The sequence below is a fragment of the Miscanthus floridulus genome, chromosome 18 (assembly GCF_019320115.1).
Source record: "Miscanthus floridulus cultivar M001 chromosome 18, ASM1932011v1, whole genome shotgun sequence".
Lineage (NCBI taxonomy): Eukaryota > Viridiplantae > Streptophyta > Magnoliopsida > Poales > Poaceae > Miscanthus > Miscanthus floridulus.
The window spans coordinates 75516567-75539993 of record NC_089597.1 but is presented as its reverse complement, the minus strand read 5'-3'; the positions used below and the strand labels follow the sequence as shown (position 1 = coordinate 75539993).

Below are 23427 nucleotides of genomic sequence, written 5' to 3'. Positions count from 1 at the left end.
CTTCATTGGACTTCATCTTCTTCCAAGCTTCTGCCACTTGTCTCTTCACTGGTCCCTTTGGTATGTTGGTTTGCCCTTGTGACAAACACTATTGAGAACTCCCATGTTGAGTCATTCCTTCTAGTACTTGTTGCTGCATAGCTAAAAGCTTCTCCTTATTGAATGCAATCAAGGACAACATAGCGTGGTCCTCCTGACCTTTGATGCTGGTGGTCTCCTCATTATGACCCATCTATTTAGACAAAGAGAGAGGATTGAGAATAGAGACAAGATTTTCATAACAGAACAGAGGCTGAAGTGAGCATAACTTTTAGAAAATAACAAGGTTCAAGAGAAAGCAAGAACTAAGCAAAGATAAAAACATCTAGTTCGAACTAGGCTTGCGTCCTACAGTCAGCATTGCTCTGATACCACTTTGTAGCACCTGGTTTTAAGAATAAAACTAGATACGCACCATATGTGAGCCTAGGAAGTCAAATCTCACATATAGCTACAAATAAGGGTAATATCAAAAGACAATGCTCAATATATAACGTACTTAGTATAAAGGATATAACCTTAGACAGCAAACAGCGGAAAGACAACTCCAATCTTCGGGTGAAGACTCCAATCCATAGGGACAACTGACTAGTTGATCACAAGCCTAACTCCTCCACCTAGCACTCTGGTACCCATCTGGGATTTTTATCCAAATAATTGAAAAATAAAGCAAGCGTAAGTACATGTCATACTCAACAAATATATCATGGGGTTCATGAGGCTCAAAAGGCTGACACTAGTTTAACTGCAATTTTATTTTAATGAGTCATGATTTTAGCAATAGGGTGGCAACAAGTTTATTCACAAGCCCATATAAACACATGATCATGTAAATATGAGTAATGAATAGCATAAACAATTAACCATTAATGAGCATCTTTATCATCAGTATTATCAGTGTTCATCATCTATTCTGTATGGGTTCCAAGGCCGCTTGTGACTGTGAGCACGACTGATATACCAGTTTTACACACTACAGAGGTTGTACACTTTAACTGTGAGTCGTGATTTACCCTTTCACCTAAGGTCATCAGCGTCTTGACCCACTACCAAGGAAGGTCAATAGGGTTCACTATGAAGCCTTTCAAAGGTTCATCTAACAAGTTAGGGCCATTAGATTCACTCGGCAAACAGATATAGGAACCCCCTGTCGAATGGCACAATTCCATCATGGCTATACACATAAGAGTAGAGGCTGTCCTATACCCGATTCGTCAAGCCATTCTTATGCTAATAAAGGTAACCTCTAACAAGCTAGAAAAGGTCCTCATACTGAGCTCAAGCCAGATCCATGTAGCCCTCACCATTGTACTATAAGTCCCGGATGATCACTTACAGATAAGTCCTTAGGGAGAGGAATCTAGAGCACCATAAAAATAGCCCAATGCTCTAGCCCTCTTGTTCCATGTTGCTAAAAAGCATCTTTTAGTGTTTATTGCATATACCATTAGTCAAGTTACAAGATCATGGTTATAGTTGACCACTAGCATCATACTACCCAATGCAATACCCATAGGTATCAAGGCATAAGCTACAAAGTACTAGGAAATCCTTAGTGGTAGTCAAGGTAGACACATGCAGTATGAATTAAATGATTAAAGGTGTATAGGACAATAAGGAAGATCCCATGCTATACTTACCTTAAACTCAGATCCTTCTTCTAGTCCAAACCTTCAATAGAACTCCTTCTTGATCAACACGTAAAGCTCACCGACTAGACATGATCATAAAGCACGACACAAGCATCCATGCAATCATACATGAGCAAACAATAGATCTAAATTAGAACAATACATCAATCATATAAAAATAAGTAAAAGACTGTGAAACATGATTCTACGTATCGCTACGAACACATAGTCATGAGGGACACGCTAATCGGAGCTACGGTTTTAAAGAAATGGCTACCGAAAGATCTACTCATAGGAGACAATATAAAACTATAAGCTTCATGTGTTTTAACTATATAAAAGCTTATATAAATTGAATTAAGTGAAATTTATATTTGAATTATAAAACTAAAGTAAAAGAAATCATATTTTATTTATAAATTTAGTTGCATAATTATTATTCAAGTTAGGCGTTAAACCATGAAATCCTAGAAATAGTGACATGATAAACATTATATTAACACGTAGCTCTTGTTGTATTGAATCTAGCACAACTTGAACGGTTCAATTTGGAGCTAAAACATAGATGATATGATTTATACAAGATTTCCTTTAATAAAATAATAGATTAAATCTAACCTTTAATTTTAAAAGTTAGAAATATATTTAACAGTAGGATGAACATGTAGATTATGAAATTACGAACCTTACACAAGTTGAATGGGTCAAATCAGAGTTAAAACGGAGAAAATGTGGCCTACAAAATGTAGTGGCAGTGTTCTAAATAGATGAAACTTAATTTTTGAATTAAAATAAACAAAATCTGGTTTTTAAATCTGGCCGAGGACTGTGGATCCTATTTTGGAGAAAGACAAGGGCCCTTTTGAAAGAAACCAAGGATGGCGGGTTCTATATTAAAAACCCGAGGGGCTCTTATGCAATTAAGCCATGCGAAGGGGTATCGGGGATTCTAGGCCATTGGATCAGATCCGGACGGCCGTGAGCAAAAGGGGGAGATGAGGGTCACCAGCGACGAGCTAAACGGCGGCGGCGCCATGGCTAGTGATGACCAGAGCTCGTCGAAGTTCGGTGAAAATAGCACATAGGCCACAGTTAACTAAACGAAGAGCACTGGGAGATAGAGCGGAACATGGAAAACTCACCTTGAGCAACTACGCGCCTGGAGATGGCTCGGAGATGCCATGTGGCTTTGGAAGGCAGTCGGTGGACGGCGAACAACGGCGCGAGCTCGCTAGGGCAAGGGCGACGTGTGTGACTTAGGTGAGGCAGCACATGGGCTCTGGATTTATAAGGGCGGAGCGACGTGGGCGGCACGGCAAGACGATGGCATGGTGGCATGGGGCTCTCGACCCGATGCGGAGGTGGGACGAACATGGAGTCCATGGCGGTGGCGTCGAGGAAGTCTGAGGCGAGGACGAGAGGTAGCAGACAGCCCTAACAGGGCAGCCCCACCTATCGGCACAAGAGAGATGGAGGGGACGCACGGCGCGGCTGAGCCGACTAGGCCGGGGCATGCGGCTGGGACGGGCTACACGAAAGAGAAAGAGGGGAAGCGGGAGCAGGAGCGGCCGGCTAGGCCTATGCGCAAGAGGGGGAAGCGGGCCTACACGGGAAATAGTGGGAGATGTCATGAGAGAGTGGGCCGCCAGTTGCGGTTGGCAAAAGGGCCAAGAGAGCTGGGCCGCGGGGTCAGGAGAAGGGAAGTTGGGCCGTCCGACCAAAAGAGGAGGGGAAAAGATTTTCCATTTTCAAATCCTTTTCTATTTCCTATTTCAAAACCACTTTCAATTAGGAATCAAATCAAGTTCAAATATTATTTCCAATATACTTTTCAATTCAAATAAAAATGAGAAATTTTGGTAAGTTTTCAAAAATAATTTTTCACAACTTTTAAAATGCCTTTATTTTTCAAAATTTTCTTTTCTTTTATTTCAAAGCTAAAACATTTCACAAGCGAATTTGAATTCATTTTGAATTTTGAATTCAACCATTCAACTCAACAAATCAAATGCAAAGGCCTGTATGCACAAACATGTTGCTACCTTATGATAAAATTTTAAATTACTGAAATTTTTTATTTTCCAATGTTTTAATGAGCACAAAAATCTAAAATTAAATCTTTTTAACCCTATTTCAAAAAGAGCAATTTTTAGGGTGTTACATTGTAGGTGTATGTCTTGGAGCGATCAGAGGGGATGGAACAGAATTGATGTGATGGTTTTGAACGACGCAATCACAGCAACAATAACACCATGGGCAGTGCTACTGGTCATGATGAAGAAGAATATGCAGCGGACACTGAGCTTGATGAGGAGGTGAATGGTCATCGACGCATCGAGCAACATCGCCGCCGCCATGAGATAGGTCCTCGCCCACCACGGTAAGAGGTACGTGCCAATGACTCATTTGGCAAGATTAAATTCACCATACCTGCTTTTGATGGCAGGTATAATCCTGATATGTACCTTAGTTGGGAATTAGTTGTTGATTAGAAATTTACTTGCTATGATTTCCCTGAGGACAAACATGTTAGGGCGGCCACTAGTGAGTTTACTGACTTTGCCTCTGTTTGGTGGTCTGAATACCATTGTAAGAACCCAAATAACACACCAACTTGGGATGCTTTGAAATGGGTCATGCCGGCCAGATTTGTTCCTTCCTATTATGCCCGTGATCTTTTACATAAGTTGCAACAATTGAGGCAAGGATCCAAAGTTGTAGAAGGGTAATATCAAGAGCTACAAATGGGTATGCTTCATTGTGGGCTAGAGGAAAATGAGGATGGTGCCATAGCTAGATTTATGGGTGGGATAAACTGGGAGATTCTAGATATTCTAGCTTATAAGGAATATAATTTTGTCAATCGTTTATTTCACCTTGCTTGTAAAGCTGAACGAGAAGTGGAGGGACGATGAGCTAGCATGAGGGCTAACATTCTGGCAGGTCGTGCTAGCCTATGGACACCCTCCAATGCTGCTACACTATCAACACGTGCACCCCCACAATCTTCCTCGACCATGAAGCCACGCTCCTCTACAACAAATTATGTACCATGCCCAAGTGAACCAACTAGAGGAACAATGGCTACATCTACCAAGAGTTCATCCTCAGTGGTATCCAAGGGGAGAACAAGGGATATTCAGTGCCTACACTGCAAAGGATATGGCCACATACGCAAGGACTGCCCAAGCACATGTGTGATGGTTATGCGAGCTGATGGTGGGTACTCCTCTGCTAGTGATTTTGATGAAGAAACATATGCTTTGCTTGCTGCTAACAATGTAGTGGAAGGAGATGATTTCCAACAAGATGAAGAGCACATTGGGGCTAAAGCTGCGGAGCACTATGAGAGCCTCATGGTGCAGCGGGTGCTAAGTGCACAAATGGAGAGGGTTGAACAAAATTAGTGCCACACTTTGTTTCAAACCAAGTGTGTGATCAAGGAAAGCTCTTGCCATGTGATCATAGATGGAGGAAGCTACAACAACTTGGCAAGTGTTGAAATGGTGGAGAAGCTTTTGTTGAGCACAAAACCACACCCGCAGCCTTACTACATTCAGTGGCTTAACAGCAGTGGCAAGGTGAAGGTAACACGATTGGTAAGGGTAGAGTTTGCCATTAATTCTTATCATGATTCCATTGACTGCGATGTTGTGCCTATGCAAGCAAGCTCTATGTTGTTAGGTAGACCATGACAGTTTGATAAAGATTCCTTACACTTTGGTAAAACAAATCAATACTCTTTTCTGCATAATGACAAGAAGATTGTGTTGCACCCCATGTCCCCTGAGGCTATTCTAAGAGATGAACTTGCTAGAGCTAGCAAACTTAAGAATCAGGCTGTTGCTAGTGAAAATCAGATTGTCGCTAATGAACTTGAGAAACATAAGAAGAAGTCTAGCAAATCTGTTCATCATAATAAAAATGAGATCAAGCTGAAAGGCTCTTATTACTTTGCCACCAAATCTGATTTGGATGACATTGATGCTAGTACTATTGTTTGCTATGCTTTGGTTTGCAAAGAAACTTTATTTTCACTCAAAGATACATCTATTTCTTTGCCTCCTGCTATCACTAATCTTTTGCAGGAGTATGTCGATGTTTTTCCAAAGGAGGTACCACCGGGCCTGCCACCAATTCGAGGGATTGAACACCAGATTGACCTCATCCTCGAGGCTTCCTTGCCTAATCATGCGCCGTACAGGACCAACACGGACGAGACAAAAGAGATTCAGCGACAAGTACAAGAATTGCTCAACAAAGGTTATGTGCGTGAGTCTCTTAGTCCTTGTGCCGTTCCTGTGCTTTTAATTCCTAAGAAGGATGGATCATGGTGCATGTGTGTTGATTGTAGAGCGATAAACAACATCACAATCAGATATCATCATCCTATTCCAAGGTTAGATGATATGCTTGATGAATTGAGTGGCTCCATTGTGTTCTCTAAAATTGATTTGCGTAGTGGTTACAACCAGATTCGCAATAAGCTAGGAGATAAATGGAAAACAATGTTTAAAACTAAGTTTGGTTTATATGAATGGCTAGCCATGCCCTTTGGATTGACTAATGCACCCAGCACTTTCATGAGATTAATGAATGAGGTTTTATGTGCTTTTATTGGTAGATTTGTGGTGGTATACTTTGATGACATCTTGATATATAGTAGATCATTAGAGGAACATCTTGATCATTTGCGTGCCATTTTCAATGCTCTACGGGATGCACATTTGTTTGGCAACCTTGAGAAGTGCACCTTTTGCACAGATCGAGTCTCTTTTCTTGGATATGTTGTGACACCGTAGGGAATCAAAGTTGATCAAGCCAAGGTTGAGGCCATACACAGCTGGCCTATTCCCTGCACGGTCTCACAAGTGCGGAGTTTTCTAGGACTTGCTGGTTTCTACCGTCGATTTGTGAAGGACTTCAGCACCATTACAGCCCCGCTACATGAACTCACCAAGAAGGGTGCAACCTTCACTTGGGCTGCAGCCAACAGGATGCTTTCAACACGCTCAAAGAGAAGTTAACTCATGCACCCTTGCTCCAACTTCCTGATTTCAATAAAACCTTTGAGCTTGAATGCGGTGCTAGTGGAATTGGTTTGGGTGGTGTGTTGCTACAAGATGGCAAACCTGTAGCATATTTTAGCGAAAATTGAGTGGGCCTAGTCTGAACTATTCTACTTACGATAAGGAATTGCTTGCTTTAGTTAGAACCTTGGAAACATGGCATCATTATTTATGGCCCAAAGAATTCGTTATACATTCTGAGCATGAGTCATTGAAACACATTCGAAGCCAAGCAAAACTGAACTGTAGGCATGTTAAATGGGTTGAGTTCATTGAATCTTTCCCTTATGTCATCAAACACAAGAAAGGTAAAGAAAACATCATTGTTGATGCTTTGTCTAGGCGTTATACCATGTTGTCCAAACTTCATTTCAAAATATTTGGATTAGAAACAATTAAAGCACAATATTCTCATGATGATGATTTCAAGGATGTGTTGCTGAATTGCAAAGAGGGACAAACTTGGAACAAATTCATCCTTGCTGATGGGTTTGTATTTCGAGCTAACGAGCTATGCATTCCAGCTTGCTCCGTGTGTTTGCTATTGTTGCAGGAAGCACATAGAGGAGGACTCATGGGACATTTTGGTGTGAAAAAGACAGAGGTCATCCTTCCTGGTCATTTCTTTTGGCCCAAGATGAGGAGAGACGTGGAGAGGTTCATTGCTCGTTGCACAACATGCCAAAAAGCTAAGTCACGCCTTAATCCTCATGGTTTATACATGCCTCTTCTAGTTCCAAGTGCACCGTGGGAAGATATTTCAATGGACTTTGCTTTAGGACTGCCTAGAACAAAGATGGGGAGGGATAGTGTGTTTGTTGTTATGGACAGATTTTCAAAAATGGCACATTTCATACCTTGTCATAAGAGCAATGATGCTACACATGTTGCTAATTTGTTCTTTTGTGAGATTGTTCGATTGCACAATGTACCTAACACCATTGTTTCTGATTGGGATGCAAAATTTCTTAGTCATTTTTGGAGAACTTTGTGGGCTAAGCTAGGGACTAAGCTTTTATTTTCCACTACTTGTCATCCCCAAATTGATGGACAAACTGAGGTTGTCAATAGAACATTATCTACTTTGCTTAGGGCTATTTTGAAAAAGAACATAAAAATGTGGGAAGAGTGCTTGCCTCATGTTGAGTTTGCTTATAATCGTTCACAACATTCTACCACTAAGAAAAGCCCTTTTAAGATTGTTTATGGGTTTGTGCCACATGCTCCTATTGATTTGTTACCTATTCTGACCTCGGTGCGAGTAAACTTTGATGCTAAACAACGTGCTAAACTGATCTTAAAATTGCATGAAACCACTAAAGAGAAAATAGAGTGCATGAATGCAAAGTATAAACTAGCTGGTAGCAAAAGGAAGAAACATGCCATTTTTTAACCTGGTGATCTAGTTTGGCTCCATTTAAGAAAAGATAGGTTCCCTGATTTGTGAAAGTCTAAGTTGCTACCTAGAGCCGATGGTCCTTTTAAAGTGTTAGAAAGGATTAATGATAATGCGTACAAACTTGAGCTACCTACAACTTTTAGGGTTAGCCCCACATTTAACATTGCAGATTTGAAGCCATATTTGGGAGAAGAGGATGAACTGGAGTCGAGGATGACTCAAATGCAAGAAGGGGAGGATGATGAGGACATCCCTTCCATTGATACAACCACACCTGCTGCACAACAAGGTCCAATGACAAGTGCTCGAGCACGACAACTTAATTATCAGTTAAAGTCATTCCTCACTGTTCATACAAACTTGTCTCAGGATTGGATGCTACTAAATCATGGTGATGATTGTCTTATTCTTAGGAATGTTGGTCAAGAACCCATTGCCTCATATTTAGACCCCATGATGAGGATGGAGCAGCCAAACAAGTGGGAATCATCATTAATGGGGCGCTTAGCTCATTCGAGACAGCAGGAAACACTCCATAAAAAATACCATAACTCCATGATATGAGATCCAATGAAGCTGGTTTTTGACTTGTTGGAAAGAGCTCGTCGTCCTCTTTCAGATGGGTCCAACCCCACTATCAGAATCTACCGAAGTTGTGCGCAGCAAGCAAAAGGATGCACAGACCAACAACTTGGGTCTGGGCCTTGTACTGACTAGAGCCCATTGAGGGACACCTAGATTAGGGTTTCCCACTCCCCCTTGTGCTCTCCTCCTTATAAATAGAACCAACAACCATCAGAATGAGGGTGGATTTTGTTTAGATGCAAGATAGCTGCTTCTTCTTCCTTGTAAACGCGTGTGTCGACTAGACCACCCAATTTGCTTGTTTCAAGACCCCAACTTGTGATTCATTCAGATTCAGCCTTTGGCTTAAATCCGTGAGTTATTTGCTTGTTCATCTTGTTTTTGCTTGTTCTCGGTTGCTTGCATGTTCATGGTGTTCTTGGCATGGCAAGAACATCACAATCAGAACCAGTGTACCTGTTACTAAGGCATAGCAACCTAGTGGTCGTTGTAGTCGGACAGCCAACGTAGAATCCACCCTAAATCGAGTTTATCCACACTCACCAAAAGATTAGGAACAACCCCTTGTCCCATCATTATTTTCCCCTTTTTGCCACATGCTACACACTTGTGTCTCTAGCCTTGTCCAAACTTTGTGTTTCCACTTTATTATTCCCGTTCCTTATACTCATCATTCGACTTACCTTTTTGTAGACTCTTTCTTGCTTGGAGGGTATGGTCTACATTGATCGTCAGGGCTTCCATTCCCATGCAGTTCTAGGCCTTGTGGGCACTGATGGCTTCACCGCTCCACCTACCGTGTTTAGCACTAAACTTAGGCGTAGGCTCCGCTCTGATAGGGACCGAACTCAGATTTGTGACTTTAATCCTAAACGTGAACTCTTTCTATTTATTGTTCTTGTGATGTATGATGATGCACTGTATTATGTGATGTCTGAACTGGCTTGATACTCTTGAGGTGATGATCATTACTGACTTATCCATGGTGTGATGTTGATATCATTCTTGCTTGCTTCATATCTCTATTCTGCGTTTGCTATGACTCAAAAGATAAGGCCAGGGTTCAAAGGAGACTCTGCCGAGGGCCCTTCTAAAGCAAGATAAAGGATAAGGAGTTGCTCTAGGGTTCTGGGCTTAGGGATACCTCTAAGATTGGGAAAGTCAAGGGCTCCAAAAGGCTAAGAAGGATAGGTAGGAGGATCAAAACTGCTCTCTTCGACTCTCATAGCATAACATGCCTACTACTTAGGGCAAACTAGGTACGGATTTCGGTTCTCAGTTGAGTGCTCCTATTATTCCCTCTCAATTCCCATGGTACAAAACACCTTTTAAGTTAAAACATAGTTTGTGTATCAAGGACAAGAGGCAAGATTAACTAGTGAGATAAGGATTACTCTAACTCATAGGGTTAACACTAGAGCATAGCGGTTATCCGTTTTTAAAACTATTCAAGGCACAACATTGAGGCCAGCAGGCCTGTAAGTGGGATCGGCCAACCCCACCAGGTAGCCCCTTGGCCTCTGCCATGGTGGGTTGTCCTCCGATGCCTTTTGGAACCTTCTGTGCTGGTTTCTTCGGGGATAAGTATGATTAATTCTGACGTTTAGGTCCCCTTGACAGTTTTCTGGATATACCCTACTGAAAACACAGATTCACCAAAACTCGTGGAATTCATTAGTTTAAACCCCTATACCTATGTTTGGTGATGGATTTAAGTATATATGCAGGTTATATTGATGGTTTATAATTGATGTTAACGACCATCAACAATTCCCCCAAGCTTAACCTTTGCTCATCCCTGAGCAAAGCTAAACTTAGTAATGGATCAGGAGTTTCTACAATGCTTTCACTCCTCAAAAGTACACAAGCGTTCAATAAAAAATTCTCCTCTTGATTAGAATAAATTGATCTGACTTTCAAACTTACCCATATTACCTTCAACCATGAGGCTTCTTAGCCTTCACTAGGGTCTTAAGCAATTGAAAGACAGAACGATCAAGTCAAGTACTATATCTCAAGTTCTTTGTTCCACCATTGTTCTGGAGTTTTTATAAGTTTTCAAAATAAAACTCAGAGATTCCATTGTATGACACTCTCAAGGCTCTCAATATATGTGATATTTGTGGATCCTCACCAAGGCAATAATGATGTTATGCCTTTTTCTCTTCCTACCACTAAGGCTTAGTAGAGTTCATAGGTAGGGAGAAAGCTAGAGCATACTTGCAATGCATATATTGTAAAGTCAAACAACGGATCCAAAGAGAGCTGAGTCATATAATCAAATTAAGATGTGCATGTGTGTGGATATATGGTGGCTAACCTAATTCTACTTTGCTCCTTGAAAATTTATCTCTCTTTTGAAACTTGGAAACATTTGCTAGAGAACAGGGGCTATCTTATTCATCTCTTCTTTTTTAGACGGGCATCTAAGTACCCATTGTTTTAAATATCTTGGACACTTGTCTATTTTTTTCTCAACTCTTTTTTTTCTTTTCTTTCTTTTTTATGAATAACTTTTGCATAGCCCATGCCTCTTTTCTACAACAAAACTTTTGAGAGATAGCAACAAGAACTTGGAGCAATTATTTCGAGGATGGAAAACCTATCAAACATGTTTTTGTATTCACTCCTAGTGTAGGAGTAAAACATTTTTGGTGGATCTAGATGGAAGGTATGTTTTTGCGCCTACCCTCAGTGTAGGAGTAGTGCATATTTGGGTGGTGTGTACGTGATCTTGATTTTAAGAGCATGGCAAATCTCTCATAAGGGTCAACAAAGCTTGACAAAACTTAACGCAAAAGCAAGCAACATATATGTGGAAGTTTTCTTAGCCTAAATAACATGTATGGCTCTTGTGGGAATTCAAGCTTTGTCATGCAGGAACTCATCATGTAACATTTTTGTGTTTTTAAAAAGTAAATCTCCAGAACTTTAGAGTTACTTGGAACAAGATAAACAGTAGCTCAGACCTTCTCATATCATATCCGTCAATTACCTAGACTTAGATCAAGCATATGTTACCCATGAGTTTCAAGTTCAGAGTAAATCCTTCTATCAAAATAATTTTATCCAAAACTCAAGAGATTTCAAGGCTGAAAACTAGGTACTTGAAAGGAATTACAACAGAGCAACTATTCATTGTTTCCATTTAAGAGATTATTCAGAGTCCTCTATATTTGTTTCAGCTCTTAAAAACAAATTAAAGCAAACTGGACACACCTTTTTATTTTGTTTTCAATTTTACTAGATCACACATTATTATTATAAATGACTAATGAAAAGATAATTTTTTTTGCATTCATCATTTTTTAACTATTAAAAGAAACTATAACTAAAACAAAGGAAAACAATATTTACCTAGATACACGGGGGTGCTGCTCGCCCAAGCTAGCTCTTTTGGTGAGGGTTTAGTGTTTTAAGTCCTTCGAACCAGACTTCTCCTTGTGAAGTTCATTGATCAAGTACCTTGGTTTGCTCTGAATACGAGGATTTTTGTGATGATGCCTCTAATGGTGAAGTCACCTTCTTCCGCCAAAGCCGTCTTGGTTTTGAGTTTGATAGGTTCAGAACCTTCACTTGTAGAAATTAGGGAATCGACTTTCCCCACACTTTGCTTGAAGTGTGTCGTTAGGATGTTACTTTTGTCATTGGAGCATGATGATACCATATGATGAAGGGTAGATGACTCATGATGGTCCTTCCCTTTTGCTTGAAGTTTTTCTTGTTCGGCTAGCATCGTAATTTGAACTGTTCATGAGCTTCTTGTTTCCTAGCTTACACCCTTTCTTTATCAAACTTTTGGCATGCCATCTTTTTGCTCTTTGATATTTGACACTTTGTTGGACCTTCCGCTCCACTCATGGTTTCTTGCAGTTCTTCCATCATGATGAATGAGATATGTCTTCTTTGCGCAATATTATTTGAGTTCGTCATGTGCCTTGTTTCATCTCCGATTTGAATTCATCTCATGACTTACCCAAATTGAATTGAGAGTTTCCTGTAGGGGTTAGTTCAACAAATTATCTAGTATCTACTAAAGCATACTATCGGCTCAAAAATCAACATAGACACCACGTCTAATTTGATTTAGGAAGGTATTTTAACCTACGCACCATGCTTAATTTAAAAGCCTTTGGAAGTAAAATTAGCACCCCTAAACTAAGCACCATGCTTAATTTAAAAGATGTATGAACATACTCCAAACCTTAAGCATACTATTGCAAACAAAGGTAGCATAAAAGCATTATAGAGATTTATTAAAATAGAGATGAAGAGCATGGTTGTTATTTAGCAAATTGAGCATGGCTTGAAGGTTGAGATAACCAAGATAATTTAGCAACATGGCATGAAATGTTTTTAGAGAAGGCTATTCCCAGCTTGAATTTTGTAGCAAAATCAAGTTTTGATGGATGTGATTCAATGTTGCATGATAATTGGTTGGACATACCTTGCGTCGTCATCCTTCATTCTTTTTGTTTCAAACCTGGAATGGTTAGTGGCAAAAATACCCAAAGGAATATTTTCACAATTATATTGCTATGCTCATTTCACAAGGGCATTATAGCAAAAGGTGAAAACTCATGTTATCCCCTGAAAGTGCTTGTTTTGGGACAAAAGCTCGTCCTTGGGAACCTTCTATTTGTGATTTAAGTTGGTGGAGTGGTTTCCCCTCCAACACCAACCTTTATGTACCTGTTTCTAACACAATGAGATCTGCAATATTTATAATAAACATATGCATCTACAACCACCCTTTCAATTTTTTTATGAATAGGAAGTATGAGGGGGTTGAAAATCTCATGTGTGGTACTAGAGAGATCAATTAATTCAGGAGATTTCCCTTGCGAGCATGCATTTGATGACATGATCATGATGTAGCTTCCATGCTCATTGATGTAATATTCCTTTTCAAGCTCCAGGGTCGATTCTTCATGAAAGTCTAAAATTTCACTCGAATTGGTGACTCTCGGTTGATCTTGTCTAAGGCCTTCTCCAAACTTGGATGAGCCCTATTTATTAAGGACATTGACTTGAGTTCACCATTCAAATTTAAACTAGGGTTAGATTCTACCCTTAGACCTTCGGCCTCATCCAACCATTCTTTACTTGCAACGACACATGAATGCTCTAGTCATTGTCGTTGCTCTCCTTGGTCATCCTTGTAGTCTTCATGACTCCTATACTTTGGTTGTCTTAGTGGATTTCTAGGATCATCACGAGACTTAGGAGAAAGAGCATCAGTTGTGAGCATAGAAGGAGAGAGGATAGGAATTGCTTCTAAATGACTTGGTTCTCCTTCTATGGCATCACTTGACATTCCACCCTTGAGTTTTTCTAGATGTTCTCCAAAGAAATTTGATTTAAGATGCTTTCTAAGAGATCCCTTCTTAAGAGGATTTGAATTATATTCACTCGAAGGTCTATTATGTAGCAGAAAGTTTAAGCTTTTCCCAAAATAAGCATTAAAAAGATCATCCTTAATTTCAAAAGGAATTTCCAAAGGTGGAATTTCTTCTTCCCTTGGATGATTTTGGGGTATTGATGGTTTGGGATTGATAGCTAAATCTTGGGATTGGAGTGGTTGTGATTTGGCTATCAAAACTTCCTCTTCTTGTTTGAGAGATGATTCCTTCTCTTCCTTAGGGAGTTCATCACGAATGCTAGTGTAGGGAATGCGTCCAATAATTTTGTTAAGGATAGTCCTTGCCTTACTAGCAAACAAATGAAGGAAAGCTCCTCTATAGGCTGAATCAAGGAATTTCATGGAATCCTTGCTAAGACCCATATAAAAATATTAAAGAATTATAGGGTCTTCAATTATAAGGTCAGGACCAGTGGTGATGAGGTCATTAAAATGAGCCCATGTAGTGCCAAGAGATTCTTGTTCTTTTTGTTTAAAAGATAGAACCTCAGATAGAAGGCTGACAACTCTAGAGATGGGAAAGAAAGCTAGGCAAAATTTAGAGAATAGCGTTTCCCAATCTCCTTTCATACTTCCTACGGTTCGACTATACCATTATTTGGCTCTTCCCGTCAAAGAGAACGGAAACAACTTCCATCTTAAGGTCACGTCAGACATGCCAGCGATATGCAAGCATGCACAAGTCTGTCCAAACTCCCATGATGTGAGTATGGGTTTTCATCGCCTTCTCCCAAGAAGAATTATTCCTGAATTAATTTTATTAAACTCGGACGTAGCTCATAGCCAGGTGTTAAGATAGGCTTTGAAGATTTTAGTGGCTATAGGCGTGCACTCGTAGGTGTAGCATATTGATGGATAGGAGTGGAATCCATAGTGAAAAGGAAAATAATAAAATAAAAGAAAAAGATAAGAGATACAAGGTTAAGCTAGGTTCATAGTTAATTCAACAACTATTTTCCCAGCAATGGTGCTAGAAAGCTTGTTGGTATATTTATTAACACACTCAGATAAATCCGCAAGTGCACAGATATCGTTGTAGCTTTCACCCGGAAGTATTCCAAGTATCATATCCACAGGGAAACGTGTGAGATTAACTATAATCTAACTTAACTAGCGGTAGGAACAAGGCTAAGGATAAATAGGAGCGTACAGAGGATAACTAAGGTTCTCTAGTTTTGACTTTGGTAAGCTATGTCTTCTACTATTCAACTAGGAACATTACTAAAGAAAAGACACCAGCAGAGGATGCTTTCTTTCATAACCGGATCCTACTTGGCCTACAAACGAGAGGTGGACTATAGAGGACTCAACGAGAGTGTCACACTTGTGTTCTAACGCTACCTCGTGATCTACCACCGGTCTGGAATGCAGGGTGCATCCATGATTAATACATGTCTAAGCACCACGCTTACACTTATGATTAATACTTAACTCCCCCTCGGAAGAGAATAAAGCACTCAAAAGTATCATGATCCTGTTGAACAATATAAACAAAATGCATACTTGGATTAGAAGTTGATTACCAGAGAATTCTCAGAAACAAGTTGATTACCATGCTTACACTTATGATTAATACTTTACTCCCCCTCGGAAGAGAATAAAGCACTCAAAAGTATCATGATCCTGATGAACAATATAAACAAGATTCTTACTTGAATTAGAAGTTGATTACCAGAGAAATCTCAGAAGCAAGCTCAAATAGAACTTGGATCCGCCAAGGTACAAGCCGTAGAGAGAGCACCGACAAGCCGACACATCCTCCAAACTCTTCCCTCACTCTCTATCTCACTATTTTTATTTACAAGACTAGATCCTATGGAGGACTAATCTTCTCTTGATTGCTGGCTCTGATCCTGATGAGGAGGATATGAATTAGGGTTCTAGGATGGCTTTAGGGAGTGGGGTTGGGGCTGCCATATACAGAGGGTAGCGTCAATTCTAGACCCTCGGATCAAACCGACTTAAAAGGATGGCGTAGATGCAATCTAGAAGGCGCTGGAGAACCAACATTTGAAGGGAAGGCTGACCAAGGGGGCCCATAGGCCGGCCACCCTGTGGGTAGGGCCGGCCGACCCCACCTAGTAGCCCCTTGGCCTCTGCCGTGGTGGGTTGCCCTCTGTTGTCTTCTGGAAGCTTCTGGTGCTGGTTTCGTCATGGATAAGTATGATTAATTCTGACGTTTAGGTCCCCCTTGACGGTTTTCTGGATATATCTTGCAGAAAACACAAATTCACCAAAACTCGTGGAATTCATTAGTTTAAACCCCTATACCTATGTTTGGTGATGGATTTAAGTATATATGTAGGTTATATTGATGGTTTATAATTAATGTTAACGACCGTCAACACCAGTTTCCTAGGGCTATCGGACACTCCGTCGATATGATGGACACTCCGTCAAAACTATCGACATAACCTATGTTCTTGGGTGATCTTGGGTTCTAAACTTAGATGTGCTCAGCTATGATCTATGCATGTGCAAGACATCATTAGGATAGTTTAGGATACTCAATAGGCTCAAGATAGCTAGGTTTAAAGCTTGTTTTGCTAAGTGTGGCTATAGGCTAGGATCAAACTTAGAGATACAAGAACTTGAGGATGAACCATGAGATTAAGATAAGAACCTTAGCTCTATGATCTAAGAGCTTCCATGGCACAAGGTTGAAGATCCAAACCTTCTCTACCCTTGCTTCTTTATCAATGAGTTGGCTTGACTCCATATGAACTCTCTCTTGCAATACACCAAAAAGATGATTCAAAGGAATATCCATGGAATCATTGGGTGATTGAACTAGATAAGAACTCCTTGAGCTTATTACACATGATGGAACTACCACCAGCAACGAGTCTTCAATCTTGCATCAAAATCCATGGATTAGCTCATTAGGTGAAGAATCCAAGAAAAGAGGATGGTTCTTCTTGAGCTCACCATGAAGGGTTTAGGGGTGAAGGGTGTCCACAGACTGCTACTGGTGCTTCCCTTCTTCCTCTCCTTGCTCTTCTACAATCCCTTCTCCAATCTCTCCCCTCTCTAGCTCTTAGGGTTCTTGCTTGTTCTTGAGTGAGTTAGAGAGAGACTGAGTGTTGCAAAAGAGAGGATGAGTGAGAGAGTGGCTTCTGCTAAGAAATATCTCTTCCCATTCATGCTGACATGTGGGTCCCACTCCCTTAAGTGGCAAACAACTCATTTGCCACTTACTGTTGTTGCACTGTGATCAGTCGGATGGTCCGGTGGTATTGGCGGACTGTCTGGTTGTCTCTATCTTCGTTGAATTGACTAAGTCACTGGATGGCTTTGTATTGTAAACCGAGTTACCATATCTTAAGGTGCTTTCTGAGGTCGAGTTTATGTTGATGGTATCAGTAGGATCTCTCTGAACCCATTCGGGTTTCTCTCCATTGCTCTGGTATAAGCCTGACCAGGGCTATTGGTAGGTAACTACGAGTTCCCCTTTGGTAGGTTCTCGACGGTCAATCTAGTTCAAGGCATTAGGGATTTGTTCGTGAGCTTGGATGTCTGTTCACTCGGAGGGTCGAAAATGACTGTCTAGGGTGTAATGAATTCACGTCGTTACATCTTATCAGTCTCCAAGTGAAGGCCTTGATTCGGGGAGGAAGGTCTTTACTTTTCCATGCTCGCTGAAGGATTTGGTTAGCCTAGGTTGGATGCTTCCGGATCCTTGACGTAGGAACTGGATCTGCAGCTACGAACTGAGGTGCTTGTAAACATTTTTAGTAGTACATTGTCTAGTCTTGGATGGAGTCCATCTTAGGATATCTTGCTCTTCACTAGGGATGGTCTGCATCGTACTGATTGCATGTACAGCCTGGTTGTCAAAGACATTAGAGATAAGCTAAACATTCCAAGAATGAGAGTTAGGCAACCAAAGGTTAGAAACTGTTGCAGGTAAGGGAACGTTAGTGACAGAGTAGATGTTCATGTATGGGGTTCCAAAGAGGACACCAAGGAGTGGACCAAATGGAGCTGTTCCCTACCTAGATTTGGTAGATAGTGTTTGTCCACAGCTCTGTTTTCACCTGCAAAATAGAGGACCAGAAGACGGACCGAGGACCGGTCGTGTTAGCTGTCCAGAAAGAGGTATTGTGGTAGTATTTGGCCTTTAGGACAGAAGTAAGAAAAGGGTTCTTGTTGGTAACAATGTTCCAAGCAGCCTACGTGAGGAGGCTTTTGTTGACAGTATACAAGTCCCTAATACTCAGACCTCCATTTTTCCTTAGGCTGGCAGATACCATCCCAGGATCTAAAAGCAATAGGGTTGGTGGGATTGTCATCATGAACACCCGCCCACCAGAATCTTCTAAGAATGGCATTGATTTTACCTACGAAAGTCTTGGAGAAGAGAACAGTAGACATGTAATACCCCGGAATAGAAGTAAGGAATGATTTGATGTAGGTGAGCCTCCCAGCATGGTTGAGCTTGTTGGCCTTCACAGTTGTTAATTTAGCCCTGAATTTGTTGATGATAAACTCGTATGTTCCTGTCATTGTGGTTCAAGATGATGGGGTGGCCAAGGTGCATGGTATTGGGTAGCAGGTCTAGGACAGGGAAGATGTCTCTGATCTGTGCTCTGGTAGTGCTATCCACATTCCTGCTGAAGTGGATAGAAGACTTTTGCAAATTGGGCATCTGACCGGATAAGTTTTAGAAATCATGCAAAGAAGTACGAACGTTGGTGGCTTCTTGCACAGAGGCGGCACCACAAAGGATGAGGTCATCAGCAAAGAGAAGAGAGTGGATAGGGGGGCACCCAGGACCATGGGTGATTCCAGAAAGGTTAGAGTTAAGCAGAGAATTTTGCAAACGGATAGAAAGCTTGTTTATAGTGATAACAAAAAGGTAGGGAGAAAGGGGGCAGCCTTGGCGAACACCACATTAAGGAGCGAAAGAATCAGTGGGCTCACCGTTCACTAAAATGAAGAAAGTAGTAGTGGAGATGCAAGCACGAATAAGATTGATGAGGTTGGACTGTAAACCAAGGCGGTTGAGGGCAGCAGCAATGAACTCCCAATCCAAGCGATGAAAGGCTTTAGCAAGGTCAAGCTTGAGGAGAAAAGCCTTCTGGTTCCATGTCTTGAAGCTGAAGGAATGAATGATCTCCTGGGTGACAATAATGTTGGAAGAAATATGCCTGTTCTTAATAAAAGCAGCCTAGGAGTGGTCAATGAAGTTGGGGAGGTGGGGCTTCAGCCTATCAACTAAGGATTTAGCTATAACTTTATAAATGACGTTACACAAACTAATAGGCCTGAAGTCCTAAGGATGGACAGGCTGCATTTTCTTAGGAATTAGAGCAATAAACATTTGATTTAATTCTATGCTAAGTAAAGCAGAGGTGTAGAAATCACGTACCAGGGTATGGACATCCCGAGATAGCCATGGCCATGCAGACTTGTAAAATGCCGCATTAAGTCCATCTGGGCCAAGTGAGGCGTTGCTGCGCATGTTTTTGATGATGCTGTGCAGTTCCTGTACATTCAGGATTGAGTTGGTGTAGGTATCCTCGCTAGCTTCTTGATCTATGTGGCCTCAGTTGAAAGATTAGCAACAGAGGTGGCAGTCTGGGTGTTGATGTAGTCGTGGTGGATGCTGGTAGTATGGCTGCTTAAAATGTTTTGGAAGTAGGCCGTGAGAGTGGCAGCAAGTTGTTCAGGGGTAGTGGAGTGGGATCCATCAGGGTTCTGGAGGTAAGTGATTCTATTTTTCCTATTTCTTTTTGTCATGGACTAATGGAAGAACGCATTGTTGCGATCACCCAGAGCAGCCCAGTTCTTTTTGGCACGCTGTAGGTGGAATTCCTCATCTTTGGCGAGTAGCTGGTGATGTTGGTGGGTGAGGTGACTCTGGAGGTCGAAGTCTTGCTGGTGGGGGTTTTAGATTGCTGCTGCAGGAGCTGATCCTCAACAGCGGCTAGTTGGTCAGAAAGCTTTGGTTTGTTCTTGTGCCATTTGTGGAGTTCGGTGGCCAGGTACTTGGTCTTGTGAGCGAAAGCCCTTGAAGCCGAATGGTTCCAACTTTGCTGAGCCACCATGTTGTAGTCCTATTCCATTAGCCACCAATTCTCAAAATGAAAAGGTTTGTTAGTGCTCCTTGTAGGGGAATTAAGGATAGTGAGAATGGGACCGTGGTCACTATGCATCATGGGTAGATGGTAGATTGTCGTCCCTGGGGTGAGCCATACACCATTCCGCATTGTCAAGTTATCCATCGAGGTGCTAAAACATAGGTGTTGTGTTGAATCTTTTGTTGGACCAGGTGTATACAAGGCCACTGTACCCCAAATCTATGAAACTACACTGCTTCACATGATCACAAAAAGCATTAATATGTCTAATATCAGGTCTACCAAGTCCTAGTTTTTCATTGACATGCATGATATCGTTCATGTCTCCCATACATAATATAGGCAAGTTGCTATTACATACAACAAAATTTAGCACTTCAGACCATATGGCGTTGGTAGTTGGGTGATGACACTACGGGAGACGCGCTCTTTGCCGAGTGCTCGGAGCTTTGCCGAGTGTCGAAACACGGGCACTCGGCAAAGAGACAGTTTGCCGAGTACCGCACTCGGCAAAGCCGGTACTCGACAAAGGCCGTCTTTGCCGAGTGTCAAACACTCGGCAAAGAGTGACACTCGACAAACGTCCTCTTTGTCGAGTGTCAAGCACTCGGCAAAGAACAACCCTCGGCAAAATACCTCAGGCGACGCCGGTGGCCCCTCCGTCATCCTTTGCCGAGTGCTGGCCGTTAGCACTCGGCAAACGTGCTGTCTTTGCCGAGTGCTGCAAGCCTGGCACTCGGCAAATAGGTTCCTTTGCCGAGTGCCAATTGCGACACTCGGCAAAGTATTTTTATTTTTTTTATTTTTGTTTTCAAATTTTTTCTGTGGCATTTATACAGTACCTAGAAGCACATGTTCCAATTTGGAACTTTTCTATGACTTTTTGGTATATTTTTTTAATTTTTTATGTTTACTTGAATTTTTCTCAAAAAAGTAAATTTGAACCGCAGGTGCATGAAATATTAGAATTTAGCGATTCAAAAAATGGTATTCATGTTTTTGAGTATATTTTGAGGCCGTGTGCAGGGACATTCGTGAAATTTCGAACATCTGTTTACATGTGGAGATGTCTGGGTTTTAGGCATCGTACGTCACAACTTGCTCGGAAACTTCTAAATTTTTACCAGAACCTCTACATGCGATGACACGACACCTCGACAAGTTTCGTGATTTTTGGACTTCGTTTGCATTTTATATAATTAAAAAACACTTTTTAACAAGTTGGTGGTCATGTTTCGTGAAATAGATGTTCGAAATTTCACGAATGTCCCTGCACACGGCCTCAAAATACACTCAAAAACATGAATACCATTTTTTGAATCGCTAAATTCTAATATTTCATGCACCTGCAGTTCAAATTTACTTTTTCGAGAAAAATTCAAGTAAACATAAAAAAATAAAAATATACCAAAAAGTCATAGAAAAGTTCCAAATTGGAACATGTGCTTCTAGGTACTGTATAAATGCCACAGAAAAAATTTGAAAAAAAAAAAAAAAAAACTTTGCCGAGTGTCGCAATTGGCACTCGGCAAAGGAACCTCTTTGCCGAGTGCCAGGCTTGCAGCACTCGGCAAAGATTTTTCAGAGATTTTTTATTCTTTCCGATTAAAAGAACGCTGAATTTCTTTGCCGAGTGCCCGCATCTCGGCACTCGGCAAAGAGCCGACCCACTTAACCCTAGCGGGCCGACCGCGGCCCGCTCCCACTCTCTCTCTCCCTCTCACTACCGCGCGCGCTCGGCACCGCCCCGGCCCCGCTCCACCGCCGGAAAGCCGCCGCAGCCCCGGCCCCGACCCGGCCCCGCTCCGCCGCCGGACCGCCGCCGCAGCCCCGGCCCCGACCCGGCCCCGCTCCGCCGTCGCTCTGCCGCCACAGCCAGCCGGCCCCGCCCCGGCCCCACTCCGCCACCGGTGGTGCCCTGCCCGGCTGCCCCCCGCCCCTGACCCACCGGAGTGGAGGAGAGGAGGAGCAGGGGAGCAGAGGAGAGAAGGGAGGTGGAGGAGAGGAGAAGGGAGAATGAAGAAGGAGAAGGGAGGAGAAGGAGAAGGGAGGAGGAAGGAGAAGGGAGGAGGAGGAGCCTCGGCCGCCGGCCACGCCCCTCGTCGTTCGTCCTCGCCGTCGTCCCCGCCCCTCGCTGGAGACGAAGGTGACCCTGGCACCGCGTCGCCCGACTCCACCACCACCCAAGGTATAAAGCCCCCCCGGTTGTTGGCCTTCGTGCCTTGTATGTCATTGACGGCCTTCGTGCCATATGTGGATGTGTGGGCCTTCATGCGGTATGTGGATGTGTGGGCATTCGTGCCGTATATATGTTGTCGGCCATCGTGCCGGCTTTTTTCTTGCAAGTTTTGGAAACCTCCCCGTATAGGGGAGGTTCTGCCGAAATTTTTAACTTATAGTATTATAATTCTTCTTTTGCAGAGTAGGACCCATCGGAGGGGACCCAGAGTACGTAGGCGACCCCGATCGTCTTCGTCGGCCCTGCGGTCCTGCCTGCACAGCGTCGCTTTGCCACTGCCCCGCTAGCCTGACTCCACCGCCATCCTAGGTATGAATAACCTCTCTTCCTTATTGTTGTCGTAGATCAGTGTAACCCAGTTAGGCGTCTCCCGTTTGAAACAGATACCATTGGAGGTATGCAGATCTTTGCATATCTAAGACCGTATCTATTTCAGATTGTCCACTTTTTTGGACAGCCCGTGGATGCATAGATGGGGTAGTTTTCATGTTCTGCTTCGATCCGAGATAGAGTTTCGGCACCACCTCCCTGTTGTTCTCCGGATACACACTCTCCCTTCTAGGACGTGTATCGGGAGAACAGCGGGGAGGTGCTACCGAAATTCTGTCTCGGATCGGAGTAGAGCATGTAAACTAACCTCATCTACGCATTCATGGGTGGGATTAGGACCTATCCTCACCCATTAGACAGTAGGCACGTCGTTCAGATGCAATTGGTGGTTATATTACTCGCTCATGTATATGCTAGAGGATGGATAACCATGAGTGGATGTACACGGGCCGCCCAAGTCAGGCTAAAATCACCCCTGAATGGATGGACAAGACCGAGGGTTTCTTGAACCAAGCATTTGGTAAGGCAGCTAATGGAGCGAGAGACACATTCTGTCCCTGTAGCGAATACGGAAACAGGAAAAGAAAAACAAGGAAGATCATGGGGGAACATCTTTGCAAGTATGGATTT

The 23427-nt window shown here is 42.3% G+C and overlaps 1 pseudogene; it reads right to left on the bottom strand.

Moving 5' to 3' along the window:
* Positions 1 to 21313, bottom strand: part of LOC136524029 (uncharacterized) — a 36693-nt pseudogene extending 15380 nt beyond the window's left edge.
* Positions 21314 to 23427: the final 2114 nt, after the last annotated feature.